Source organism: Diadema antillarum, unplaced genomic scaffold, assembly GCF_040938485.1.
Source record: "Diadema antillarum isolate AM-2024a unplaced genomic scaffold, OU_Dant_1.0 scf00000151, whole genome shotgun sequence".
In the NCBI taxonomy this organism is placed as follows: domain Eukaryota; kingdom Metazoa; phylum Echinodermata; class Echinoidea; order Diadematoida; family Diadematidae; genus Diadema; species Diadema antillarum.
In genome coordinates, this window is record NW_027271040.1 from 2,548,761 (window position 1) to 2,554,291 (window position 5,531).

Below are 5,531 nucleotides of genomic sequence, written 5' to 3' on the forward strand. Positions count from 1 at the left end.
ATATTCCATGCGACACTTGGCGCTCTTTGGGTTTTGTCCATGGTTTGAACCATGGTCTCATTTTGTACCACCGTCGTGAATTCGGGCCTCAGTGTCTCTCAGCATGATGATCACGTGCATGCTGAAATCATAAAGAGAATAATTAAGTAATCATGTTAAAAAAAACGCACTAGTTTAGCACACTTTCCAATGTTGTCCTACACAGAGTATATCAGAACCACATACTGGATTCCTTCTGAAATGACATTAAGCAGATGCTGCTTCACGTTTATTTGATAATATGAACAGTCTGTTGTTGTATATCTTGAAAAAAAAATGTTAATATGAATATCAGATATTTAGATTAACTTCAAAAAAATGTTGTTTCCTTTACAAGTGCGTTTTCTCTCTTTTTCATGTCATTCTTTTCTTCTTTTCATCTCTATCCACTTTCCTTTTGCGACCTGATTTTTTTTTTCACTATATAGTTATTCATTTTAGAAGTCTGTCATACAGGTGATGTGTTCAAAAGCAACAGATGCTCCATTATAAAAAGATTTTGCAGCATATATAATGAAAAGTGATCCATGCTTTTAAATCTTTTGAAGAAAAACAGCTTTCCTCAATTTTGAAGAATAGTGTACAGTGTATTTATAATGATATTCTCAACTCATTATTTCAATTTTTAAGTTACTGTAAGTAAGGTTCAGAATAAAATCCCATTTTCATATTTTTGGGGTTCCTTAAAAACGTGTATAGTGTTTATTTTCTTCCCTTCTTCCCTTGTTCCGTTTTCTATTACCAAAATACTTGTATCGTCTTTGCCTGTTTGTCCAATAATTATCAAACATTGGGTGATTTCAAGTTCGATGCTAGTGCTAGTGCTATCTCAGCACTAGCACCGACGATAAAACCGAACTTGAAATCAGTCGGTTTTGGGAGGTTGACCTCTGATTTAATTATGACGTATTTTCGGTTGCTGGTGCTGGGCCTTGGTGTTAAATTTCATCCGCTGAACCGAACTTCGCTGTTTGTGTTTACGATCAGTACGTGCTTTTCCCCACGTTGACTAACACTAGCCCCTAAAGGGATTATCATCTTCGTCATTTCAGATTCGATGCTGGTGTTAATATTGCTGTGCCGAGACCCATATTTACGTCCGTAAGTAGGTGCACGCATTTGCAAAGTCTATGCTAATGCAGTGTTCGAACATTCTGGACACGGCTTTTTAATTTTCAGCCTGGGAACAAAATTAGGATAGTTGCATTTTGGAGAATGGATGAAAGTTTCGGCATTTTGATTCGTTTTCCTCATTTTGTGTCTAAAACTAAGCAGTTTGGCTGCATCATTTGATATTTGACTGCTTTTTTTTTTCGTCGCGCGATTCCCGCGGACCTCGCGGTGCTTTGATGCTAACACCTAGTGCTGGAGTTCGATAATTTTGATAGGTATCACCTCGTTAATCTGACCGAATGTGCTTGAGCTCGATATAAGGCTGTTATTCGGGGGCTAGCAATAGCACTGGCGCTAGCACCAGCATTTTAATGGTTTGGTACTATGTTAGAGTAAAAATAAAATTTGTATGTACTACTTTATGTTTATTATCTATTTATTGTATCAATCCAGCTGTCAACGTTTCTTCAAGGCAAATAAATAATAAAAAAGGTCAATAATTTTTCGTTTCCTCCTATGAATTATTCAAGAGTGATCATTAAACGTTTCTACCCAAAATAAAAAATCAAACACTTACATTGTAGCGCGTTACATTATTGTTACACATACACACTTACACACATACAAATGAATACATCATCGTACATGCGGTGTAGAACTGAATTACATGTATCAACGTGCGTGTATGATTCACTCTTTAATTAAGGAAACCAAACAAACACAGGCTCTATCCCTAACTCACATTTTAGAACTATTTTAAAATACTAATGCTGAGTTTTTGTTTCATCTGGAAATGATGAATAAAGCCTTTAATCCTTACCAAGCCGTGCTAGTTATCAATAAATGGGACAAAAACGGGATGTAAACACCATAGCAACAATAATGAAGGGATTATTAGATCAAGCTGAAATTGGGCATGTTTTATTGACACATTCTGTCCATTAATAATAATAATCAAAGCAGTAGCATCATCCTTTCCAAAGTTTTAGAGATCAGAGTAAAGAGTGTATAAAAGATTTTTGTTTAAAAATGAAGAGGGGCCTCTAAAATGCACGGAATCATACTTAAAAAAAAAACAACAAAACAGTGGGGGTTGTAGGAAAACTGCTGAAAACACACTTTCATTTTTTTTTATCCCAAACTCCAAAATGATGTAGAAGAATACTATGGTTGTTTTTTTTTTCTTCAGAAGACATGAAAACGCAAAATTGACTCTGTAAGTTGACCCGTTTCACCTTTTTTTTTTTGAGTCCTCATCTAAAATCAAGTGGTACGACTTTTTGTTGGTGTCGTGATGCACGTTTGCAAAATTTCTGACTCGTTAAGTCAAATAGTACAAGTCGCTGACAATATCACAGAGAAAACCCCGATTTTAGTCTGGTACAAGAGTTACTAGAGGAGTGTAAGATATTCGAGCTTTCAAAGGCTTTACTGATCTTTTATTCTCAAACTTATGGAGTAATTTCAGAGCATGAGCGAAAGCTTCGTGCCATGAATAATTCTTAAACTCTACCCTCTACGTCCTGCTCTAGCCATCGCCTGAAGCTATTATAATATGGTGATTATGTAAGTTCCGTTAAGATCCAATTTAAAGGAGATGATCGATCACAAACTGGAGAAATCAAGTAACCAGCAATGTGATTCATTATTGTACTAGTAAAGATGTCTCTAGCAGCTTGCAACACACATTTTAGAGACACAAGGACAGGTTCCTATTTTTGCTCGTAGATACATTCGTGTCAGGCATGGGCGTAAATCCGGGGGGGGGGGGATGGGGGGATGAGCCCCCCCCCCCCCCCCTGAAATGGAGGAGGGGGGATGGCCTGTACAATCACCCACCCCCCCCCCCCCCCCCACCCCCTGAAATTTGAGGAAAAAGTGGAGGAAGCAGAAATGTGATTGTATCAATTTTGGCATATTGCATGCAGTTCGCACGCCCGCCTTCAGACAGGTATAGAGCTGAACAGTGTTCTATCATGTAGGGGCATTCCCAATCATGGAATCTATGGGGGGGGGGGGGGGGCGGCAAAGGGGCATTTGCCCCGCCCCTATGGTAGTGTTGGGGCACACAAATAATTTGTCCTACACGCAATTGGAAAATTGTCCAGATACCGCCAGAATTATGCACCAAATCGCTGAATTGCAATCATAAACATGGACAAGCTCCGATACTGGATCCCTTTCGATAGACTTTGTACACTTTTGAGATTGACGATTTTCCTATATATTTTATCCAGTGGCGTAACTACGGGGATAGGGGATGGGGGGGGGGGCGCACGGGGGAGCACGTCCCCCCCCCCCCCCCCCCCATCCGCCGGTATAAAAATAAAAAAAATACCAAAATGGTAATTCAAGGGTTAGTAAACTGCTTTTGAAATCGACATGAAAGGGTGATCAAGAAATAGAATATTTTTCTAAGATTCCTTTTAACCACAATTAAAGAGGTATATAGTGTGAAACATTGTTCAAAAAGCCCGGACCCGACAAAAGACTGTGATTCAGCGTGATTCCTGGTTGGCATTCTGAATTTAAGAAGGATGTGCGCAGTGTACTCAGAACATCCGAACGGCAAAAAGAGTCGCTGCAATGTTGCGCAAAGTGATGTAGAATGTACACCTCTGTAAATTACGCGTCATTATATCAAATCTAGATCATTGAATTTGCAGTGTTGCTTATTTACATTCTAGTCTATATCAAAATACCTTGTATTGCCAATAATAAGACTTGACCTGGGCTATTTCCTAACTTTTTCATTTATATAAAACACACACACAAACAAACACAAAGAATTAGGGGATGCGCTAAAGTGCAGATTATGGACATCCCTCTCCCGCTTCGCCGCTTGGTCACTTCGACGCCCCCTCACTGGTCATACCTCCCCCAATCATGAACATAAACCGACCCCCTTGAATACCAGTGGCGGATCCAGGGGGCGCACCGGGCACTCCCCCCCCCCCCCCTCTTGATTTCCAAAGCGAAAAAATAAAGCTACAAACGGCAGTTTTTGGACTGTAAAATGTCAAAATTGTCAAGCTCGCTCTTTCCTCTCGTTCGCATGTAATCGTTATGTCATTCTCCTGATGTTGCTGCCAGTAATTGTCAGAAGTTGCGCCCGGTGCGCCCCCTCACTCAAAATTTTCAAGCTCCCTCGCTCCGCTCACTCGCATCTAATCGTTATGCCATTCTCCTCATGTTGCTGCCAGTACTTGTCAGCAGTTGCGCCCGCTGCGCCTCCCTTAGTTTCCAAAGCGAAAAATTATAGGCTACAAACGGCAGTTTTGGGACTGTAAAATGTCAACATTTTCAAGCTCGCTCGCTCCGCTCGCTCCAATCTAATCCTTATGTCATTCTCCTGAAGTTGCTGCCAGTAATTGCCAGCAGTTGCGCCCGGTGCGCCCCCTTAACATCCAAAGCGAAAAAGTATAGGTACAAAGTACAAACGGCAGTTTTTGGATTGTAAAATATCACAATTTTCAAGCTTTGTCGCTCCACTCGCTCGCATCTAATCGTTATGCCATTCTCCTGATGTTGCTGCCATTAATTGCCTGCACTTGCGCCCGGTTCGCCCCCTTAATTTCCAAAGCGAAAACGTATATCTACAAACGGCACTTTTTGGACTGTAAAATGTCAAAATTTTGAAGCTCGCTCGCATTTCATCGTTATGCCATTCTCCTGATGTTGCTGTCAGTAATTGCCAGCAGTTACGCTCGGTGAGCCTTTCCCACCCCCTTAAATTCCAAAGCGAAAAGATGTAAGCTACAAACGGCAGTTTGGGGATTGTAAAATATCAAAATTCTGAAGCTCGCTCGCTCCACTCGCTCGCATTTAATCGTTATGCAATTCTCCTGATGTTGCTGCCAATAATTGTCAGCAGTTGCACCCGGTGCACCACCATTTACATCATCAAAATGCAAAAAGTTTTCACCGTATAGGAGGGGAAACATCCCCTTCCCACACCCTCACCCTCGCCCCCTCCCTCGCTCGGGTAAGGTCGCGTTCATGACATTCAGTGTAAGAATTAATACAAGAAGTTTATTTATGAAACGTTTTTACAGCAAAATTGTTTAATAATAATCGTCATTTTGAATATATTGCTACCTTAAACAAGTGGGACGGTTTCAAGTCGACAAAACGTGCAAAAACATGCACCGCTCCCTCGCACAGGTATTTCAGAAAGCAAAAAAAAGTCTTCGTACTTTAATCAAGGTCCGATTTTCCGCCGAAGTCGGCTGACAAGCAAAAAAAAAAAAAGTGTGTGTGTGAGTGTGTGTGTGTGTGTGTGTTGGGGGGGGGGGGGGGGCACCAAGCTTCACCAAGCCCCCCCCCCCCCCCCCCCCCCAAGGCTGCGCCGGTCCGCTTATGGGCTTGTAACCGTGGTG